The 24,564-nt window shown below is 44.5% G+C and overlaps 1 protein-coding gene and 1 non-coding gene across 7 annotated transcripts in view; one reads left to right on the top strand and one right to left on the bottom strand.

The window, feature by feature from the left end:
* Positions 1-24,564, bottom strand: part of GLIS3 (GLIS family zinc finger 3) — a 544,141-nt gene that overhangs the window by 255,952 nt on the left and 263,625 nt on the right. The window lies entirely within an intron of this gene.
* LOC122233304 lies at positions 5,756-5,862 on the top strand. The gene has a single exon (XR_006210866.1). It is a non-coding gene; the product is annotated as a U6 spliceosomal RNA (small nuclear RNA).

Genomic DNA, 24,564 nt, shown 5'->3' with positions numbered 1-24,564 from the left:
CAAAGGAAAAGGGCATGAAATAAGCTGTGTGTCTTCCTCTTAGGAACAAACTTTTAAAGAAATCTAAATCCTGGTCTGCTCACCTTCGTTTGAGTTGGGTGGACAAGACATAAGCCAGTCTGCTCAGGTCTTGAGGGAGAAGAAAAACAACCCATCTTATGAGCTTATTAAGCCAAACACCTCAGCAAGCCGCAGGCATGCTACTCATTTATTACACAAAACCGAAATCTTCTGACAGTCCATAATTATGTGCTGAGAACTCTAATGAATAACTCCGCATCAGAAGGATTCACCAAACTTTGATCAGTGTCCCGAGAGACAGCGGGTCAAGATGAACCTTGAAATCTGATTTACATCACCCGTCCCCATCTAGCATTCTAAAACCACTGGGGTTTTTTTGTTGTTGTTGTTGTTTTTTTTTTTTTAGCTCTCCATTCTTCACCTGGGTATATTTTGAAAACATAATTTTGTCAAACATCCTAGAGCAATTATAAAAAACGTTAGTAGTCGCCTGTGAAACAGGCTTAAGACAGAGTTTATATAACTTCCCATATGTAATTCTCCATACCTTTTTGATCCTAGGGCCATGATCATAAAAAAGTCACATTTTAGGGCTCAATGCTATATCAGATTAGATGGGTAACTAGCTATAATTTTGTATCCGGTCTTCTGCAAGTGACCAAGGTTTTGGTTTGAAGTAGTGATGTGTTTCAAATGAGCAGTTCACACACCCTTTTCTCTATTCCCTTTGGTTTTAAGACATATGAAGCAGGAAACAGAAATCTGATTTAACTGAAGCTAAATAATCCAGAAAAGGAATAGAGCACATGCTGAGGGTTTTCATCAACAATTTGGTACAGATGACAGGGGTGTATGTGTGGTGGTGGGGGGGGGTGCATGCTAAATGAAAACACAACTGCCTTATGGACTTTCTTAGTAGGGCTAGAGAAGGAATGGTAAAACACACACACACACACACACACACACACACACACACACACACAGGCCACCACCCCTAATTGCTGCATTTAAGGCAGACATCACTAATCAATACCACACTCTTTCCAACCGAGCCTATCAGTCTATCATCCCTTCCCTCAGCCCTCTTGGTACCTGCTACCAGACCCGTGGAATTGAAATACTAAGTGAAATCCAGTTTCCAGCTCTGAATCTGTCCAATTACTAATCAATGTTTGAAATGGAGAAGACATTAGGGTTGCTCAGGGCCCCCTCCATTTACAGGTAAAGAAAATGAGCAATGGAGATGTTAATTGACTTTTCAAAGGGCACACAGCCAAGCCACAGGGATTTTTTCCAGTGAAATCTCTAGACTGCTAACATATTCTTTCTTGGGATGATTTATACCATTGAAGACACGTACAAGTTTTTAGAGTAAAGGGATTTGAGGGGAAAAAAAAATGCAGTGTGTTTTAGAAACCTAGCCAAACAAACAAAACTCCACTGCACAAAGTATAAGGAGAGCTATAAAATCACTCTCAGCCTTGAAATTGATGCAAGACGATTAGTAAAGCTTACTGGAGACCCTTGTCTCAGATATCCTTTGCCTACGTCGACAATTTCTGGTCTCACCTGCTATCTCGCGCCTGAATACAGGAGGATGCACACAGAAATTACCTCTAGAGGAAGAGAGCGCCTCTGTTTGACCCCTCTGGGTTCACAGCCATTTGCACCATGGTCACATCTGATCTCCCACCTCTCTCCGCGGGGTCAAAGTCACTCGGGGCCCAGTTACCACTCAAAGTCCAAGGTCAGGTTTTTAAGAACAAAACAAAACTTTTCCAGGCCCAGTTTAATAAAGGTTACTCTGTGTTTGGGGCTTAGTAGCCTTGAAAACTCAGCAAGGAGTCCCTCTGGGAAGAGAGACAACTCTGAACCCCTCAAAACCTGTGATCTACCACCTGTCACCTCTCTCTCTCTCTCTCTCTCTCTCTCTCTCTCTCTCACACACACACACACACACACACACACACACACGTGACCCACCATCTTGGGGGCTCTCTAAACGTGAAGAACCCCTCGCGAGAAAGGTCTGCGCGCGGAGAGGGAAAGACAGTGGCCGACTGCTAATGCTGCGAAAGCCAAAAGCCTCCAGGAGGTTCTCCGCGGTGGAGGAGACACAGCCACGGGGAAGGACTTCCCACAAGGAGCCGGGGAGGAAGCAGCTGGGGAGGGGGTGGAGGTGGGTGACAGAGACGTGGAGCCAGAAACGGAGCTGTGAGGAAGAAGGGGAAAAAAGGCTGAGCAGCCGAAAGCCGGTGGTTAAAATAACTCGTGCTAACAGAGTGTTCTTTGTTACCATACACTGCTCCTTGTTATCACACATTACAGAAAGTTACGAACAACAGAAGCGCGCCACTCACTCCAACCGCTCCTGCAGCCCGGGGCTCTGGTGACCCAAGGGACCCCCTGGCTTCCCCCCGGGGGGAGGCGGCTGCTGTGTCCAGAAGGCCCTGTGGGGACCGCGGCCGTCAGCCGCCCGGCTCCCCGCACCGGCCGGAACCTTCTCGGCGGCCCGGCCTCGTCTCTTCCCCGCGGCGCGGTCCGTGCGGGTCAGGACGGCGCGGACACGGCCGGTCCCGTGGGGGACAACAGGTGACTCAGCGAGCTTTACGGGCAAAGGGAGGCACAACTTTCCCGGGGGAATCAAAAAGCCCAGAGAAAATGATCTCATGTGGGTTTAGGCACAGAATTAGACGCTCCACAGCCAACGGAGCAAACAAAACGGCTCGCCTGTGAAGGCAGCGGGCAGGCACGGCCCGGGTTCGGGGCCAGGCACGGATGCCCCGGGGTGGGGGGCTCTGAAGAACCTTCTCCCTCTCCCTGCCTCCATCACCGGCTTCCTCGACTGAGGAGACGGCAGGGGCAGGAGAGCCCTCCCCCTCCCTCTCCCCCCCCCCATCCTCTGCCCGGGCTGCCCGAGTCAAGGCCAATGGAGCCAGGCGCTTCACCCCCACCCCCACCCCTCCACACACCCCCCACCCCCGCTCCCTGCAAGGCCTCCCACTCGGACCTTTCTTTCCCCGCCACACCGGTCATGTGTGCCCCTACAAGTCACCGCGTCCTTCGGGCGCCTGCGGGGTTCAGCCGGTTAAGCATCCACCTGTCGGTTTCTGCTCAAGTCATGATCTCACAGTTCATGAGTTCGAGCCCTGCGTCAGGCTCTGAGCCGACAGTGGGGAGCCTGCCTGGGATTCTCTCTCTCTGCCCTCTCTCTCTGCCCCTTCCCCGCTTGCACTCTGTCTCTAAATAAATAAACAAACTTAAAACAACGTTATGGATGTCAACTCGGCCGCTCTCTCTGCGTCTCCACTAGACTTCTCGCAGCAGTGGTCAGACACTAAGAGGCACTTTCTCCCTGCTCAGACTCCCGCCGCGGCCCTATTCTAGACCGTGTCCCATCCGCCTGTATGATCGATCACTTTTCCTCTATCGCTGATGGCTTTTTATACGTCCACCGCTCAAGTCTTGATGTCTTCTCATGGTGGCCTTTGCTTCTCGTCTCTTACTTCTGCACCATGAGAGTGTGGTTTCTCACTAGACGGCAGGCTCCTTCAGCACAAAGACTGTGTCTAGCTCACTCGTCTCTGACTTCCTCTTAGCAGGTGCACGAATCCTGAAACAGGAGCGTGCCTGATCCCTTCCTGTCATCATCAGAATGTGTCATGTGTCCCTCTGTGGGATCTCTCAGGTGCGTTTCCTCGTCATTCCCACTGCCACCTTCTCATTTCATCCTGTCCAAGTGACAGCCAGGGTTATAACCTAACTGATCCCCGCACCTGTACATCCTCCCCTGTCGTTCCACACATCAAGAAGTGGAACATCCTTCTGAAGACAGATACGCCTCACCTCCCTCCCAACTCCTTCAACCTCTTCCCTTCACCCTTACAGGGGATGATTGATGTCCAAATTTTGCAGGATGAGAAATTCGGTGTTCTTGATAATTTGGCCTCAACCTCCCGATGTTATCTGCCACTGCACATATCCTACACCCTACCCCTACTGACACACTCAACATAGATTTCAAGCCTTCTCTTTCTTTGAGCATATGGTTCTTTGGGCCAAAGATTTACTTACCTACCCCCCCGTCCCCACATCCCCGAGTTTCATGGTCTCTGTGAAGCGGCCCCAGCCCCACCCAAGAGTGGGGAGTCATTTGTCCCGTCCCTGGGTTATCAGAACACTTAGCCCATATCTCCATTACACCACAGAACATGTTATAGACTAAGTTATATCTTCATGTGTACCAGACCGTGAACTCTCACAGATCAGAATCCTAGTCTTGGTGTTCCCAGTACTTAACACAGCACCTGGCACATTTGACAATGTTTAATACACTGGGTTGAAGTCAATGAAATTTCGAAAGAATCTATCAGCAACACATCTTCAGCAATTAATCACACACAGGAAATTGTGAAAAGTGGGTGTCTCTAGAGAGAAAAAAAATGACGGAATGTGTTAAGAGACAGACTTACTTTCCACTGCATACCCTTTTAATGAGTTTTGGACTTTTTACCACATGTGTACTATTTTCCAACACACTCAGAGGAGGTGTTATAGTATGTGCCCAGCACTGTGCACAAGGAGGCTTTCAGGCACCGTGGAACAACTCCACTAACCAAAGAAATTCACGAACGTGGGGTAACTTCTGTGTAGATTTTCTATTTGCCCACCCATGCCCACAGAGCCGTGATATTGTTCAGTTGCTGAGTTCTGTGCTGCCTGATAACAGAATGATTTATGGACACGTCCTCTCTCCTGGATCATGAGCCCCTGGAAGGCAGAGACCCTCCACTCCTCCCCTCCATGGCCTCTACCAGCTCCTAGTGTAATGCTCTGCACACACTTGGCCATCAACTTGCAACTGTTGAGTTGAAAACACAGCGAAGTTTGGGGCACCTGGGTAGCTCGGGGCACATGGGGCACCTGGGGTTCGTTGAGCATTCGACTTTGGCTCAGGCTATGATCTCACAGCTCGTGAGTTTGAGCCCCACGTTGGGCTCTGTGCTGACAGCTCAGAGCCTAGAGCCTGCTTCAGATTCTGTCTCCCTCTCTCTCTGCCCCCTCCTCCACTCGTGGGCTGTCTCTCTCTCTCTCTCTCTCTCTCAAAAAATAAACATAAAAAATTTTAAAAGAAATACGGCATAGTTGCAAATTTGAAAGAAAAGCAATAATGATATTAGTTTGTAGCTAATAATCCGTGTTAAGCCACGGCAAGGAAAAAAAAAAGGCTAAAATACTGCTAATAGGTAACAGCAATAAATATTAGGTTTACTATGGTCACACTGAATATAGAGCTAGAATAGCTATAGAAACGTATCATATTTTGTCATTCCTTATTTAGGTCATGGATTGATATATATTATTCCTTCTCCACTTACGCTAGCAAAACAAGTATTATCCTTTTACGTGAGAGCCTTGAATACACACACAGCCACAACCGTCCAGAACCACTGCTCGGGAGATGAGAGAAAGTTCTGAGATGAAAGAGGGAAAAAGGAAAATGGGCTCTGAGATGATATCCTTATAAACAAAATAGGACAACAATCAGTAATTCCCAGATAGATCGAAACCTAACTCCCCTGGGGAAAATACTCCAACTAAATCCTTTAGTGCCTGGGAAGCAGTCTGAAAGCCGCCTGCCGTGAAAAAGAACAAAACACACAGGATGTATACTCCATCCTCACAAAAGCGAAGGGACAGTCATATCGACAATCACATTAGAAGTCAGAAAGCAGTGCTCGCTTCGACAGCACATCCACTAACACTGGAACGATACGCAGAAGATCAGCATGGCTCCTGCACGAGGGTGACATGGAAAAGTTAGAAAACAATAGGAAATTTAAGGAAAAAAAAATACAACAACACAGGATTCATCTAAGTGAGATGAATGTGTACCGAACGCCAAACACAGAAATACTCGGTATCCGTGTGCCTACGTGAGACAACAGATTACCAGCGCCCCAGCCCGTCAGGCAGCCCAAGCCTCACCATTTCCTCCCCTTTCTTCCTCCCTCTCCCCCACCGCACGTAATCGTTCTCTCTGGCCCCTGAACACACCCAGAGATTGATCCAGCTCTGCTTATCCCTTTTTACCACTGTCCATCCTGTATCGTGGTCAGTGACAGCTATATAATCAACCCAATGAACTTCAGGTCACTTGCACAAAGACTCCGCAACTCATTTGCTCACTAGTCAACTCTACTAGTTGATGCTGCACAAAACACAGCCTACTAGCTAGACCACGTCTGAGCACAGCCTTGTGGATCTGGCTTTGTCCTCTCTCCCCACGTGTCCTAGGAGCATTCTACCTCTCAAAGGGAGAAAGACAAATGAATATGGGAAAGAGAAGATAATAAAAGAGGTTAGTGGCATACAGATAACTCCTTCTCAGGTCACTTAGAACAATGACTTTATTGACCTGTCTTCTTTGGGAAGCGAGTATTAGATTTTATTTACCTCTGTAGTCCCGCAGCTTAGCCCAATCAATCATATAAAACATATGCTAAATAAATTGTTGGTGACTCGGTTAGTTAAATAAAGGGAAGAGAAAGGTAAGAAAAGGAAATGTTCTCAATTCATACTCACTGAAGTGAGAAACAAGTAAGGTCACCAGAAGAGAAGCGTAATTCTCCCTTACTTTTCCTGACCTAAGCGTGTCCTGAAGTGATTCAATATGGCGTCTGTCTGTTATACCAAATTTGAAGGGATATTAAAAGTTCATAGGACACATGGCAAAGGAAACAAACAACAAAACAAAAAGACAACCTACTGAGTGGGAAAGATATTTGCAAATGATATATCTGATAAGGAATTCATATAAAAAACTCTAAAGAAATTACACAACTCAATTACCAAAAAAAACCCCAAAAATCCAATTAAAAAATAGGCAAAGGACAAGAACAGACATTTCCCCAAAGAAGACATCCAGATGGCCAACAGATACATGAAAACATGCTCAACATCACTCATCATCAGGGAAATTCAAGGCCATGATGAAATACCACCTGACACCAGTCAGAATAGCTAAAATTACACACACACACACACACACACACACACACACACACACACACAAGAAACAAGAACTGTTGGTGAAGATGTGCAGAGAAAGGAACCCTTGCACACTGTTGATGGGAATGAAACTGGTGAACAGTGTGAGGGTTCTTCAAAAAAATTAAAAATAGAACTACCATATGATCCATAATTATACTACTAGTTATTTACCAAAAGAATATGAAAACACTAATTTGGGAAGATCTATGGTCCTCTATGTTTATTGAAGCATTATTTACAATAGCCAAGATATGGAAGCAACCCAGGTGTCCATCAATGGACTTGCTTCTAAGTGAAGTAAGCCAGTCAGAAAGAAACAAATACCATATGATTTCACTTATACATGGAATTTAAGAAACAAAGCAAATGAACAAAGAAAAATAGAGACGAACAAAAAATAGACTCTTAAATATAGAGAACAAACTGGTGGTTACCAGAGGGGAGGTGGGTGGGGGGGATGGGTGAAACAATTTTAGATTGAATTCACCACAGTAAATATTTGCTGAGTACCAACTATATATAGGGTTTGTTTCCAAAACAGGGAGAAAAGAGATAAATAAGGCTTCTTCTTTCCCTCAAGGATCTCACAATCTAGTATCATGCTCCTTGAAAACTGCACTGCCTTTTACTACGATGTAAAAAAAAAAAAAATCCCAATGAAATTTCACAATAAAGTCATACATCTTTAAGGCCATAGCCAAAAGAGACATACAGTATTCCATTTCAAAAAGCCCAAATACTTTATAGCCCAATCCTACAGAGCCTGCCAATTCAAAGGGCCTCACCCTGTAAGGCCCATCTTCATTCCTAAGAAAATGAAATAGACCAGTCTTCAGAAGGAGTTTACTAATGACTTAATTCTGACAAAAACATCCATATCCATATGTCCATGTTAAGAGGAAAAAAAAAACCTGATGTTAAGGCTATCCCCCACAACTTCCTTTAAACAAAATGTAAGTGTTTGCTACTTTTATTTTTATGGGCTGCTCCCAGAGATTTTGATCTGGGCTAGTTTTTCAGGTTTCTTAACCCAAGTATTCATGTCTGTCACGCTGCAGTGTGGCTGCTGAAGCTCAAGTTATTGGGGATGCATCACTCCATTATACCACGGGGACAGATGTCACCTATGAAACAGCTCAGCATCATAAATACATGTCAAAAATTAAAAGTAAAGATGTCTGAAAAGTCTAATCTTGTATAGAGAATAATATTTTTCCCTTCATAAGAGTTCTGAGAGACAACAAATTACATGCATATGTGTATGTGTTTTTACGTTAAAGATAATACACAACTACATGCTGACATATATAGCTTTAAGAATTCAAACAATATATGACTAAAGGGGAGAGGAAAACAGATTACTATTTCAAAATTATTGGGGAATTACTGAGGAAGAATACTGCCGAAACATAAAAATATTAAAAACGTAAAACATGAAACTCTCATGTGTCTTCACTAATAACGTATTGAAGAGGGAAAAATCCACACTTCCCTGTGACCACAAAGAAGAGAATTTCTTCTTAGTCAGACAAAATGGCACCTCCCCTTATGTGTCATGTCCTTGGCATGAGGGGTGTGACGTCCAAGGACGCTGCTCTTTGTCTGGTCTCGTGTGCCCTGCGTCAGTGAGCGTGGCCCTGTCTGGGCTCCGGGGGACTTCAGGATTCGTACTTCCCATTCCCACCCCACCTGGGCCATGGCACTTCTTTCGGAAACACGCATCAGGTGGAGCTGTCACGCAGACCATCTGTGCCACTGCCACCCTTCTGCAGAGGCCCAGGGCCCTCGCCCTCTTCTGGAAAACACTGCACTTCTCCTTACTGCTGGTTTCCTGCCTAAACCCCCACCAGATCCCAAACTGTGATCCAGGCTTAATCAATATTTGATATGAGTTTAAGAAAACCCTTTAAATTCATTCATGTTGAGGATTATTAAACTGACCCACACTCAACAAAAACAAAACAAAATAGGACTTTATTACAGTTGCTGTGGTGTGTCCCAGGAGAACGTGTATTTTAACCTTCTTTGGGACTTTAAAAAAAAAAAATTAGAGAGTCAGGTGAGAGAGACCTAAGAGCAGAAGTCACGAAGAAACCTTCCAAGTTCACTGAACGCACAAGTCTGTCCTGCCTGACGCACTCTGGCTGCCTGGTCTAGGACATGGAAATCAGGCTGGAGGCATTCAGGATGGTTTTCAGGCCAAGGACACTGGAATCAGGCAAGTTTACACTCAAACTGTGGCTCAGTCCCATGACACCTGCCACAGTAGCAGTGTTTCTCGGCTTCTGCATCTGTAGGGACCGTAATACTGCCTCCCTCACAAGGCACAGGGAGCAGTAGGCAATGACACCTGGCATACGCTGTGCCCTCTCACCGCTCAGCTGGGGTTATTACTGTCACTGACATTGCCGGGACCACCAATGTCACCACTGCCAGCCTGTTAGAGTCAATATATTATACTTTCTGGGAAGACAAGTTTCATGCACAGCAGTTATAACCACAAGCTCTGAAGTCTGAGTTCCTTGAACAGTTTATTTAAGATCTCTGGGTCTTAGCTTCCATGCGTGAAAAGGGGATGATGGCATCTATGGAGTTATCGTGAGTGCAGGTAATATGTGTGAAGTGTTTGCAAGAGTTGTACATAGTAAGCATTTTTTCCACTTAACCTTAGAGTGTCTGAAATTTTTTTAAGAAATGATTTATGACAATAAGCATACAGATAACTTATTGTAAGGTAGGCATTTTGATAAGCTACATGCATCCACACTCATATAGTTACACATGTGTACTGTATGTGTATTTAATTAGCCTCATTTACAGATGAGAAAACTGAGGCACAGAGTATGGAAGCAACATAGCTGAGTGGCAGAGTGACGATTTAAACCCAGGCAGTCTGGCTCTGGGCCCCATGTACTTAATCACTATGCTGTGCTGCCTTAAAAAATGTTGAAACAATGAATGAATGTTCCTGCTGGAAAAATACTGAAAAGAGTCAATGACCTTGACCCGCCTGTTTTCAATGAGCAGGGACAGTTCTTGCAAAGTGCGCACAAAGGGAGGACAAAGGCATGTGGAGGGCAGAGGAGGGCAGACTCAGCGTTCCCTCTGCAGGGCTGGCAGGGGTTTTCCAGCCAAAGTCGGAACACAAGAGTGGCCTCAAGATTCAAAAAGGAACCCAGAGTTTTGGCCTCAAATCCAAAGTCACTTAGTTTACAGCAAGTTTTAAACTGACAAGGAACAAATGCTTATTATAGGCTTGGCCTTCCGTGGTAACATGAGGGAGGTAAATAATCAGAAGATTCAATTTGGGTCTCTGAGGAAGCTTACTCAAGGCCAAGGTATCTTCAACTTCCCTCCTCACCCAGTGGTGAGGCCAATCTGTCCATCTACAACTTCTCCAGACTTCGGAGGGTGCACGGGGCTTGGTAGACTAAACAGCCTCCAGTTGACCTTTAGGCTATTTGAGGTCAAAGACATATTCCACTACTGGACAAGGTGACCAGAAGGCCTTGTCAATTCATCAGTATCCCTAAGGCTTCATCTCGTAAAATCCTACTCCAAAAACCTAGGAATTTTAGGTCTACTGTGTGTTGAATCAGTGTTGTGCTATTGACTAATTCTTGGGAGTGATTCCTTGCTTTTCTCAGCCTGTTTGAATTCAACTTCCTGTCAGTGTCTCAACTTCTGGTCCCTCTAGATCTCCTTTGGATCTCCTTTGGATGTCTCCCAACATGAGACTTTAAGCAACCCAAAATCTCAACCCAAAACACCAAAAGTGGACATAAAGAGATGGGGAATAAACATGGTAGGGGGGGCAGAGGGGCTGAGGAACAAGGGAGAAAATCAAAACGGGTCACTGAATTCTTGAAAGGATGAACATTTTTCAGCTACCAGATTAACAAATACTGTGTTCATAAGGTGTGGGAGCAACGGGCACTCCCATGTACCGCTAGTGAGAGTGCCAGTCTGTACAACCGCCTGTGGAGGTGAAACCTGCCGACATTTGTCCGATTTGAAATGCACACACCCTTCAGACAAGCCATTCCTTGGACACAAATCTTACAACTGGGTGCCACCTCATGCTACCTGAAAAAGACATCCAAATGGCGAGTACTTCTAAATTTCAGGCGAGATTTAATGAAAGGGTTTCCTGATAACCAAAGGACAAACAAATTATACACAGCATAAGCTTATATGAATTCACAAGCTATGTTATAACAAACATGAAGTCCATGTAGACAGAGCTCATATTTGCTGGTCCCTTTGGTGACTGTTTGTTTAGGTGGCTGCCACATTTTACAGAATTCAAGAGCAAAGCTTACTGGACCACGGGCCAGGTCATACCACAAGAGGAAAGGTCTGCATTTGAGAAAGGGGGACACAGGAGTTCTAATCTCTCTTCTGCCAACAAACTATCCTCTTGAAGAAGGCACTTCACTCCTCTGATTTCTTTCGTCCGTGAATGGCAAATGTGAACTAGCTATAAATTTGCTTCACTTTTAATGATCCATTTATACTGCAACTAAACTGAGCTGAACCTCAATCCAGCCACACAAAAGAAAAAAGGAAAGAACATTTAAGAAACGGGTTCCAAATAACTGATGGGCGTCGTAGCTGTTGGTTACAGTTGACCTTGAACAATGCAGGGCCTAGAGGTGACAACCCCAATTGGTTGAAAATCCATGTATAGTTTTTGATTCCACCGAAACTTTACCAATAGTCTACTCTGGATTGTAAGTCTTACTGGCGATATAAGGAGTCAATAACATACTTTATAAATTATATGTGTTATAAACTATCTTCTTACGATAAAAGTGAGCTAGAGAAAAGGAAATGGTGTTAAGAAAATCATAAGAGAAACTACATGCACAGTCCTGTACTATAAAAAATCTGCACGTAAGTGGAACCATACAGTTCACACCCGTGTTGGTCAAGGGTCAAGTGGACTTCTCTAAACCCCGCCAACAACTTCATAAGGTAAGTATTATTATCTTCCTTTTTACAGTTTAAGAAACTGAAACTTGGAGGAGTTAGTGATTTTCTGGATTCCAGAGCCACCAAGAGAAAGGGCAAGGAATTAGACCAAACTGGATTTTACCCCAAACCTGGGTTCTTTGCTCTTTGCTGTATTTCCTCTATACCTGGTAACCCAAACTTAAAGAAAAAAGTTGCCATCACTGATTTTGTCAAACCAGGGAATGCATGTGAATGCAAACCAAAGAGAGAAATACATTTTTATGGGAAAATAAAGAAAAAGAATAAAGCTAAGTTTGTTCACCAAAGGACTAAATAGATAAAAATAAAAACTTGTCTGAATCACCATAAATGACTTAAAATCTACGTTTCTACCTAGTGCTAAAATAACCAGATGACCTGTTGTTAATTGACTCTATTTAGACTAAGGTAAATATGGGTGGTTTTCTTTTCTCTCTCTCTTTTTTTTTTTTTTGTTGTTGTTGCCCATCGGTTGTGTTACAAAGACATAGACTGAATCACTCCTACACCTAGTCCAGGAATAGTTCCAAGTAAAAGGTCATTTGTATTGTTAACTCATACCAAAAAAAAAAAAAAAAAAAAAAGTAACACACATTCATCCTATGAATAACTCCAGAACTCTAAGTTCTCAATGGTCCTTTCCTTAACTTGGTCACCATTTATAATTTTTAAAAAGCAGGGTTAGGGTAAGGGGGTGCAGCCCTTACTTAATGTAGTCAAATCCATCTAGTGGCTGAAGGACTAAACTAAAAATTAAAGATGAACATAAAACCTGGAATCGTAACACTCCTGGAAGAAAACGTAGGCAACAAGCTCCCTGACACAGGTCTTGGAGATGAGTTTTTTCTCAATCTGACATCAAAAGTGAAAGCAATAAAGCCAAAAATAAACAAGTGGGACTACATCAAACCAAAAAACAAAACAGAACAAAACAACAACATCAACAACAAAAACCTTCTGCACAGCAAAGGAAACCATCAACCAAGTAAAAAAGCAATTTACTGAATGGAAGAAAATACTTGCAAATGATGTATCCAATACGGAATTAATATCCAAAATATATAAAGAATGCATACTACTCAACCCCAAAAAACCCCCCATACCAATCCAATTTTAAAAAGGGCAGTTTAAAAAAAGGGTGTTTTCCAAAGAAGACACACAAATGGCCACGAGACACGTGAAAGACGCTCAGCATCACCATCAGGGAAACGCAAATCGAAACCACAGTGAGGTACCACCTCACACCTGTCAGAATGGCTAGTCTCAAAATGACAAGAAATGCCAAATCTTGGGAAGGACGTGGAGAAAAGCAAACCCTCGCACACTGTTGGTGGGACTGTCACTGGTGAGGCGACTGTAGAGAACAGTATGGAAGCTCCTCAAAAAATTAAAAATAGAATTATTATACAATCCAGTAATTCCACTTCTGGGTATTTATCTGAAGAAAACAAAAACACTAAGTCAAAGAAAATATATGCACCCCCCACCATGTTCACTGCGACTTTATTTATAATAACCACGATACGGAAATAACCTAAGTGTCCATGGACAGATGAATGGATAAAGAAATCATCACACACACACACACACACACACACACACACACACACACTGGAATATTATTTTTTCATAAAAAAGAATGAAATCTTGTCATTTACAACATGGATGGTCCTTGACAGCATTATGTTAGGCAAACTAAGTGAGACAGAGAAAAAGAATACTGTATGATCGCTCATGTGTAGAATCTTAAACAACAACAACAACAACAAATAATAACCTCATGGATACAGAGAGCAGACCGGTGGTTGCCAGAGGCTGGAGGCAGGGGCGGAAGAAACAGGTGAAGGTGGTCAAAAAGGCTTTTTTTTTTTTTAAGGAAAATATTGCCTAGATATTATAAATTGGCGAAAGTTGAGGGGAAAAAATGCCTTGCTGTGGGCTGTGGAAAAATTCTAACATGACTCAGGTGGAAACAATCTGTTGTTCATAGAGCCTATATGAAGTGCTGAGGGCTTTACATGCATTATGTCTTTTGGTTCTCCCAAGACTGTCCTCATTTTACTGAGGAATACAATGAGGCATGCTGCTGGCCTGTGGCATAACTGAGATTTATACCCAAGGGTATCTGGCTACAAAGGGTACTTGCCCCTGTGGGAACAACGCAGGGGTTAAAATCGTTGCCACTGGAATAAGGCAGAAGTGTAGATACTGAGACACGAAGTCCAACCTATCATGAATATAAGTTTAGTTGTGTTAATTCGAAGTGTTAATTCTGACCTCCCTACATCCCACCCCTCCCTCTCATGCTTCCACTGGCTTAAGAACCATACTGTTTTTAAAATCTTCAAAGAGGGCCACCTGGGTGGCTCAGCCGGTTGAGCGTCCGACTTCAGTTCAGGTCATGACCTCGGGGTTCTTGAGTTCGAGCCCCATGTCAGGATCTGTGCTGACAGCTCAGAGCCTGGAGCCTGCTTCGGATTCTGTGCCTCCCCTCTCCCTCTGTCCCTCCTCTGCTCGTGCTCGGTCTGTCTCCCTCTCAAAACTAAATTTAAAAAATATTTCAAAAAAATAAAATCTTCAAAGAAAAGGAAAAGAAGAGGAAGGAAGGAAGGAAGGAAGGAAGGGAGGGAAGGGTAATAAGCTATCATAAAGGGACCTTAAATGCAGATTACTAAGTGAAAGAAGCCAGTGTGAAAAGGCTGTATTCTGTATGGTTCCAACTCTATGACACTGTGGAAAAGGTGATACTATGGAGACAATAAGATCAGCACCTGCCAGGGGTTTGGAGGAGGGAGAGACGAATAGAGCGCAGGCTGTTTAGGGCAGTGAAACAGTTTGGATGATACTATACTGATGGATACGTGTCACTTTACATTTATTGAAATCCACAGCACGTATAACACCAAGAGTGAACCATGATGTAAACTATGAATTTAGGGAGATCACAATGTGTCCATGTCGGTTCATCTATTCTAACAATTATACCACTCTGGCGCAGAAAGTTGATTAATGCCGGAGGCAGGGAGTATGTAAGAGCTTTGTACATTCCATTCAATTTTTTTGTGGACCTAAAATTGCTCTAAAAAATAAAGTTTACTTTTTTATTTAAAAAAAAAAGGTAATTATGAACTCCAGAGAAAAACAAAATTTGTTTAGAAAAGAATGGGCGCTCACAGCTCACCTTATGGCTCAGCGGGGGTCACATCCAGGTTTTGTGGGGCCTGAAGCTTAGACAATTGGGGTGGGTGGGCAGTGAGAGGGGGGCTCTTTAAGAAAAGAAAAACACTAAATCAGAAACAAATCTGATTAAATCTCAGAGAATTTCTAGCATTGTTGTTCACTGTAAAAAATAACTGAATACAATTGCAGGGGCGTATCCTTCGTCTGAGGGTACTGGCAGTGGGGACCACTCTCTCCCTGAGTTTCTCGACATTTTCAAAGCTATGACCCGGCCTTCTAAACAAGGCTGGAGGGAGGGGGAGGGAAGAGGCAGAGATGCCGTGAGGGTAAGGCGGCTTATAAACCGACCAAGGAAAGGAAACAAAGGATGGAAGAAGCTAGAAAGAAGTCATTCATTGCTCCAAAGGAAGGGGTCTGGTTGCAGAATTCTTTCTTCCCAGAGGGATCCACAGGTCTGGAGAGCGGCCCATCTCCGATCTGTGGGGGCGGGAGCATCTGCTCTTATAATCTCCTGCCGTCTAGGGCCACTTGGAACCAAGGCTGCCTCTACTGTAAATGATGAGACAAAAGGAAAAGATTCTTCCAGGGTTGAGAGGAAAAAGATGCGAGTGAACCTCTGCTTGAGTGAAGACCTATACCACTAACACGACATCAACCCCATATGGGGGAAGAGGGCGAGACACGAGCCTCCGTGAACTCCTGGGCTTCCGGGCTCACCTGCGGGCGGAAGGATGGACCCACTTGGTGCTTCCGTCACTTGCTCTTAGAGGTCATCTGGGTGGCCTTCAGTGAGAAGGGAGCTGGAAGAGGTAGCATCTGCTATGACCACTTCCAGCCCCTCCCTCTTCTGGAACTTCGGACTGAACACTTCAGAAGTTAAGTGGACAATCCAGAGCGAGATGTCCAAGACTCTACCGGCAAATGTTGCTCTCACGGAGCAAATGTTTTGCCAGGGTAAATTATTTCCGAAGAAAGACGACCAGGGACATGTGACGTTCTGTGGTTGTAGTATGTGAAGCACTTTGCCCGATGTCAGTTAAGAGTCTCTTCATTACGTCCTGATTCTCATCAGCTTGGACAGTTTATTGGGACCATGTCCCAAGAACCCAGTGGTGCTGGATTTGCAACATCCTCAAAAGCAGCAGGAAGGCCTGCCACTCAGTTAAGGCAAACGGAACGAAACACAACAAACACACAAACAGCAACCACAAAAAAGTGAAGTTCTGAACAATTAACTGTCCGCTGACTGGTGGGTCATGTCTGCGCTCTGCTCTGATCCAGGGCCCTCTTTGGACATTTGCTGTGTTATCCTTACAGCTTCACGTGTATAAGGAAAAGTCCGTAACTTTTTAAAAACAGGGTCTCAGTATCACACTGAGAAGCCCACAGATTCTTCGCCACAGCAGGACACTGGATGATTAAAGAAGGAAGGGCTGGTGTGGTTGAGAGATGCGGAAATAAAAAACCAAATTTCTGTCTCTCGGAATTTGGTTTCTCACTGAAACTAAGGAACGGATCCATTTACAAGACTTGGTAAAACTTTCTTACGTGCTAATTCCCTCTTGCAAGTGTGAATAATGACTGCCTTTTAAAATCCTGCAGCAACAGACAGAGCCTTGCCGTTCGCTGACCTTGGAATATCCCCAGTGAGGTGTCCCTCTGTGATACAAGAGTTACTAGTGGGGGACGGGAATAACGAATAGGGGAGCGGAAGTTGAATGATATACGGGGGACCCCGTTAACAGTTTCCACCAGCAAGATGGGTACGCTGTGTAACAGAAACATAACAAATCGCTTCATCAACTAACCCTCACGCCTGAAGAAAGCAACTCATAGGTTTGGCGGCAGAAGTCAGTAAGCAAACTACCCTGAGAGATTAATTGGATGTGTACTGAGGTCTCTGTGGCATTTCTTTCTTCCAACTGTACATAGTACCACTGTGCCTTGAAACTGCCAGGATGGCTCTAAACTTCATCTAATTTCTGACCTACTGAAACATTCTGTCTTATCCCCTTCTGTAACATCGCACTTCACCTTTTTACTTTCCCCTTCTAGGAAAAGACCACGATCAAAGTTGAGACAGAGAATTACAGGGATCTTGATTCAAGTACAGATAAACTCAGGATTCAATTTCCCTTAGGGGCTCACTCACTCGTCTTTCCAAGTTAGCTCTCACGTACCGCTGGGAGACAGGATACGGACGTGCTTGCTGAGCTCAAAGTGAGGGATGCCTGTGTCCAGGGCAGAGTGGGATCATCCCCAAACTCCCAAGAGATGGGCTCAGAAGATACACAGCCCAAGTATGTTTGGGGCCCTGATGCATGACAGGCCAGGATGTGCCCCCGGGAGATACCTGCTCTACCCAGCTCCGGCCCACAGGCTGAGAGGCTGAGATGAACATTCCAGAAACCTCAGGAATGAAGGATGAATTCAATGCCTCCTCACCTTAGGTTGTGCCCTCACTGTCCCTCCAGTATAAAAGTGGATCAGTATAAAACCCTCCTTACTGGTCCACAGTCTTGCTCCCGGCGTGCTTCCTAAATCCATCCTCCACACGGCGGCAAAAGTGAGAATTTATAACACAAGTGTGATCAGTTCCTTCTCCTCTTCCATACTGTGGCTGCCCAGTGCTTCGAGATCAAGTCCAGGACCCCGCTGCGCGGCCTGCTACAGTCCTGCCGGCAAGGAGGAAAACCAGCAGCTGTGGGGCAGAGGACAGACCAAGGGCAGTGGCCGAGGACAGACGTGGGGCAAAGTCTGTATTAGGATGTTGTGACAAAGTACCACAAAGGGGCGGCTTAAAATAACAGGAACTCAACGTCCTCCAGCCCTGGAGGCTCAAAGTCCAAAATCACGATGTGAACAGGGTTGGGGGGCCAGCTCTGTGCTCTCTCCTGGCCTCTGGAGGTGCGCTGGCCCTCCTTGGCTTCTGGACGCATCACCTGGTCTCTGCCTCTGCCTTCCCAGGGTCTTCTCCGTGTCCCTCTCTTCGTATCTTCTTCCTTGCACGCATGTCTGTCTCTGTGTCTGACTTTTCCCTTTTCACGAGGACACCAGTCACACTGAGTGAGGGCCCACTCTAATGACCTCATTTGAACTTGATGGCCTCCAGAAAAGGGCTTACTTCCAAACAAGGTCACATTCTGACCACTGGGGATAATGATGGCAGCGTATCTTTTTTTGGGGGGGACACGACTCAACCCAGAACGAAGTCCTGCTCCGAGAGGAGGCCTGACTCTCTACGCCCCCTCCAACCCTAATTTCTCTGTTTCTGTTCTGCAGGGCACATCAAATTACATATTAAGCACACCCAGAAACACGTGACTTTGCATTTTAAAATGCTGTTTGCATTTTATTTCACCTGACCTCAGCCCACAAAGAGCTTAAATTGCTTGAGATGTGTTTGCACCCTCCAGTTCCTCCCTCACCTTCCAATATAAGGAAGGCTGTGGTGTAACTGATCACCTTGGGTAATTCTCTCACGTAACTTCACTGAGCCTCAGTTTCCTAGCCTGTGAAGTGGAAACAGTAGGACTTCCCGTTCCGCCTTCTCTACTGAATGTTGCCACAATAAAACGGCACAGAGTGTAGAAGAATGATCTGAAAAGGTATGAACTAGTATTAAGGGGAAAGATTGTGGCATTCCAACTCTGACTTAGTTTTCTCTGTGCTGTATATTAGTACCAGGAATCGGAGCTCTTAACAGAGAAACTGGAGCACGTGAGGCAGTGCAAGCCTAGGAGGCTTACACTGGAAGGTTGTTTCTCCCCCGTCTGAACTGGCCTCCCTCCCTGCCAGGTCTGACCTGTTACCCCACACACTCTCCTGGTCACGAATTCGTCTTCTAACACGCATCCTGGTCCCACAAAATAGATCACTCACGAGACGAGGGCAGATAGCTTCTGGAAAATGTGAGACAGTATTTTAGTATATATCTTCTTAAAAGGACGTCTACAACAAAACCGGGTAAGAGACAGTTGACTAATTAAGAAAAACAAGTAATTTTCTTAAAAGCTCACTTCCAATAGCTCTTGATAACATGAGTGAGAGTATGATACAGAATCATGTTGTATTAAGTGAAATGGGCTTTTTCCAGAATAAAATAAATCAGAAGACAAAATTACATCATCTTAAATGAAATAAGGTTTCTGGGTATAATTAGTTGATTTTAACCAGAGGAATAAAATCAATGGTGTCTTTTTATTTTAATTTAGCAGGATTTCAGTGGTCATTTTCACAAGTGGAATTAGAGTTATATGGTGTTTAAATGGTATGATATTGGGGGAGGGTTTGGGACACTGAGTCTTGTAAAGCTTCCAGGCATAGACAGCCATTTACTCACCGAGTGTATCACTGTACAGTTTTAACTCACACGAACAGAAATTGCCCAATGGATGGAATTCTATGGAATTCTATACGGCCCAGGTGCCTGGTGCTCCTCCAAGGGCCTCTAGTTGTACAAGACCACAGGTCATGCAAAAGGAATGGTGCCCCCTGAGGTGTGCAATATGGCGGTCCTAATGAAGACGAACTAGGATTGGGGGCCCTAGGAAATAGCAGAGTATGGAGTGGAGTAGACATAAGTCACAGTAACCTCATGGAAGGCTGTGGGGGGATGGAAAAAAAGCTCTGGTCTAGGAGCCCAATGGACTTGGGTCCTGGATTGCAATCCAGTACGTACTGGCTGTATAACCTGAGATCAAGTCATGTGAGCTTTTAAATAGGAATGAAAACCACAACTACCTTTTCCACCTCAGAGGATTACTGTGAGACTCCAATGAGATTATGCATGGGACAGTGCTTTGTAAACTCAACCTAACAAATGGAAGATGTTATTATCTCCGGTAGAGTTCAGCCTCCTTACAGTCTGTCTCAAACAATGAAAACTCTTTTTCTCTCAGGGTCCAAAAGTAAATATTCAAATACAGCTGTTCCTACTTAATTTTATTCCGTCATGAACACAGTGGGGTTTTTTTTTATTATTATTCTGCAGAAACCATATGAGGTTGCTTTCATTTGTCATTGTCTATTATCACTGCCACTAGTCATTCCATATAAAATATCTCCAAACCAACTCTTGACTCAAAAAGTCTCCTGGGTAGAAGAGGTTGGCTCAACAAGTGATGTTTATACCTACTGCCTTTCCGGTGAAGATCCAGAAAGCTGTTGAAACTGCTACTAATTAGAGCTGATGGCAAAAGAAGTTTAACCATACAAGCACTGCTGCCTTGACAAAGATCTACAAATCTCAAGCTTCTTTTGGCTCTTCTTATCAAAGTCGGGTCACGAGAGGAAGAGAACTCCCTTTCCTGCTAATGAGTCATTATATCTAGTTCCATCTTGGGTACCAAAAGTACACCCTTTCTGGGACTTATTCTAAATGGAAGAGTGAAAGGAGTTTCACTTCCAAAATCAAGAGGCAGAACATTCAAGGGCAGATCCTGGAAAAGTGCATACTTAGACCTCTAAATTTCCATATGTTTTCAGTACACCATGGTTTCATCACGAGCGCTGAAACTGGTGAGAAGTTAAACATAGGTAGGGATTATTCTCACCTCAGGCTCAATTTCTGCTTTAGAAGATCACACTCTATCTGCGTTAGATGCTTCCCCATCAGAACACGATAGATTCTAGATACAACCATTCTTCTAGGACAAGGAACTAACCCTCCATTTATATCACTATTTCTTTAAGAAAAGGAAATCCCAGTAACAACTAGGTACCTGGAAAAATTTACAGCCCTTTCTACTACAATTTTGGACACATAAAGGATTGCATCTTTATCAACTAGGCATCACACGTTGCCCAGGCCATGGCCAGGGTCCTCGGAGAGGCCAGGGAAGGAAGGAAGAGGCTCCTACAAGCTCTCACTCGGCAATGCCAAGTGACATGAGGTTTCTGTTGCTGTTGTTTTTGAGGCTTTTTTTAACCCAAGGGTTTGTGTTTCGGGCACTGGCCGTATTCTCAAAATAACTGCCCTGTGCCCGTATAAATAAGGCTGATAAATTCAGGTTCCCCTAACTCAGTGGTTCCCAACCAGGGACCATTTTGCCCTCCCGGGAGATATACAGCAATGTCTGGAGACATTTCTGTCACCATTGGGAGTAGAGGGGGTGCTACTGGCATCTAGTGGGTAGAGGCCAGGGGTGCAGCTAAGTGTGCCAAGTAGTGCCCAAGACAGTCCCTCCACCACAAATAACTCCCCGTTCCCAATGTCAACAGTGCAAGGCTGTGAAGCCCTGCCCTAATGAGTAGGACAGCACACCTTGCTAGACGATGTAAGACAGCCCCTGGGACAGACAGAAACTCCATCAAATACAGACTTAAATAGTAAAGCACTGAATATGCTTTATTTCACAGTCATTGGATAGAAACGTGCACACACAGAGCTTTTAAGCACGGTCATAATCTCCATTTTCTCTCTGCAGTTACCCTCAATAGCTCAGCACAGAGAGAAAAAACAAAGGAAATGAGTAGGTGCCAGAAAGATGGGAGACAGGAGGCAACAGAAGGGAAAATTAAATGTAAAGAGAAAAAAAAAAAAAAGTCCCTTCCCTGGATATAGCGTGACATAACACTTCAGTAAACCAGAAGAGGCATCCCTTTGGAGCCAGTGAAGTTTTACTGCCATCGACATGAACATCATAAAATTTTCCAAAAGCTGAAACGTAAGGTTTTGTTCCCTACTTATCCTAATTCACAGTAAACAAACCCAATCCACAGTACAGAAAAGGTTTCCCGTTAAGCAGTTTCTATAGTAAAGAGAAATGTAATCGTATGATCTTAAAATTAAAATTATTTTCGCAGACTCAAAGGGCTTCCCTGGCCAAGAACAGAGTCCCTGAGCCTTTCACACAACACATACATTTAGGATGTGAACTAGAGTGAAACCCCTGAGAGACCCCAGCCAGTAGTCTTTCCTACTGCTCCTTCTCAGCACTTATGTATAAAGACCTTCTTAGAGCAGTTCTCGAAGCATAAGTCAGCCAAGCACGTGAGAAGATGCATTTGGGAACACAAGATACCATCAAATTCACTGAGAAATTAATTTATTAAGAGACAGAACCTCAGCATCTCGCTGTTGAAATGGTAGAAAAAAAAAATACTACCCACTGCTTGCTGTGTCCCCTCAACACACACTGACCAACAAGTCACCCAGTCTGTTCCTCAACTCCTGTCCCCTCAATGTCATCCCAATGGCAGCACTGACTTAATGTTATTTTTCAGTGTCTGCTCACATACTGTTAAGTTCTATACGAGCGAAAATATACAGATCCTGCCGGTAACATTCCCTCGATTCAAAAGCATAAAACCATGATGGTAGAAATCTGTAGATTCTCTTGGAACATTCCACCTTGTCTTCTGTCTGCCTCTCTTCCAGGCTGGAGACAAGACACAGGAGTGCCAAAGGCAGGCCCGTCTGAAGCAGACTCCCCAATCCTGTCTTTTTCTCTTCAATGGCCCCTTGAGATTCTTACAGGCAGATGGGAGGTGGTCAGGACAACATAACAAAGCCGGGGAAAGGGGACACAAGGTATCTATCTGGTAGAGAAAGGTTCCCCTTTCCTTTCACCCAGCCCTTGAGGAACCCAGACATACAGACATCAATGTCTTCACGTCTCTATTTCTCACTTCGCTTTGTATCTGGTCAGCCCATCTCACAGCCTTAGATACTGTCAGCACACAGGTGACCCCGTGATCATGCCAGTCTATGCTTTTCTTACCTCCAGACCCGCCACGGGGGCTCATCACAGGTTCCTTAAAACCAACTCTGAAACTGAACCCTCTGCTTCCTCCCCAAACCTCCCCCATCTCAGTTCAAGGTAACTCCCTCCCTCCCAGATGTGCAAGCCAAACCCTGGGGTCCTCCCTGACCCTTCCGTCTCCCACACTCCATTTCCAACCCATCAGGAAATCCTGCCAGGTCCAGCTTGTTTCTACATAGCCAGAATGCCACCGCTTATCCCAACTTCCACCTCTGGACATAAGCAGGAAGACCAGAGAGAGGGCGACTGCAATGACCCTCCTCCTGGAAGTCTGGTCTTCCTGTCCCTGCCTCTTGTTCCACTTCAATACACTCTCCATATGGCACCCAATAACTGTATTAAAACACAAATCTGACTGTCTCCCCCTTCTACTCAAAACAAGGCCCTGAACAACTTACCCCCCATTTTTTCCCCTCACCTCGTCTTCTGTCTCCAACTTGCTCACTTCTCTCCAGTCACCCTGGGCTCCTTGATGTTTCCAGAATTTGTCAGGCTAACACTCCTGCCTCATGGCCTTTGGACTTCCTGTTGTCTCTGCCCGAAACTTTCTTCCCCCAGATACCTGCATGACATATTACCTCCCCCTCTAGAGCCTAACCCCCAAGGGGACAGGGAACTTGGGGTTGATCTGTTCACTGCGGTATCCCCGGGGCCTAAATGTGACATCGGCATGAAATAGTTGCTCACTTTCAGAGACCGCAGAGAAGACACACACCTCTAAGCAGATGAATGACCCTGCCCTAAGATGTAAATGTAAACTAAATATTTAAATTTATCTAAAAGATCTTTAAGGGACACTGTTATAAAATAACCTTATTATAATAATTTTTCCGTACGAACGCAATGTTTTTATTGAACCCTTGTCACAGGATCGAGATTCAACATATTATACACGTATGTGAGTAAAAAATGAGAAAACAAAATCAAGCATTTTAGAGATGGTCAGTACAACATATTTTAGAAATACACGAATTCTGTACTTAGAGATTTATACTGCTCCCCTCCCCCACCCCCACCCCCTTCAATTAAGCCTGTTCTAATCTTGGCCAAGTGAGAATCCAGCTTCAGAATTTCATTCCCAGGCACAGCTGTTTGACAAGTGCAGCAGGAGCTTGTCAAGACAACTGGAAGCATCAATCCTTTGGAACACAATGGGCTTCTTTTCCTTTCTTTCTTCCTTTTTTTTTTTTTTCTTTTTTTTTTGTCAGCCCCTATTACTCGCCAATGGTAATTAGCCAGCCAATCTTTGGAGGAAACGTACTATCAGGCAACTAAAAATGCCTTTTACGAAACTCCTCCCTGAAAATAAATCACTGACACTGCAAATGGTCAACAGACACTCTTTAATTTTAAATGAAATGCCCGTTGATTTACCAGGGTCTGTGTTCCTGACCCTGTGGTCTAGCGAAATTCATTTCTCCCCCGAAATTCTGAATCCAAGAAAAGTGACAGTGACACGGCTTTTGGTTTTGATTCACTATCTCGACGGAATAAAGCAGTGAGAGTGATTTCTCCATCATTTGCTCAGATCATCCAGCTCCTTCCTTGG

The sequence above is a fragment of the Panthera tigris genome, chromosome D4, assembly GCF_018350195.1.
Source record: "Panthera tigris isolate Pti1 chromosome D4, P.tigris_Pti1_mat1.1, whole genome shotgun sequence".
Taxonomy (NCBI): domain Eukaryota; kingdom Metazoa; phylum Chordata; class Mammalia; order Carnivora; family Felidae; genus Panthera; species Panthera tigris.
The sequence above is the reverse complement of the archived record's forward strand: the minus strand, read 5'-3'. Positions and strand labels throughout refer to the sequence as shown.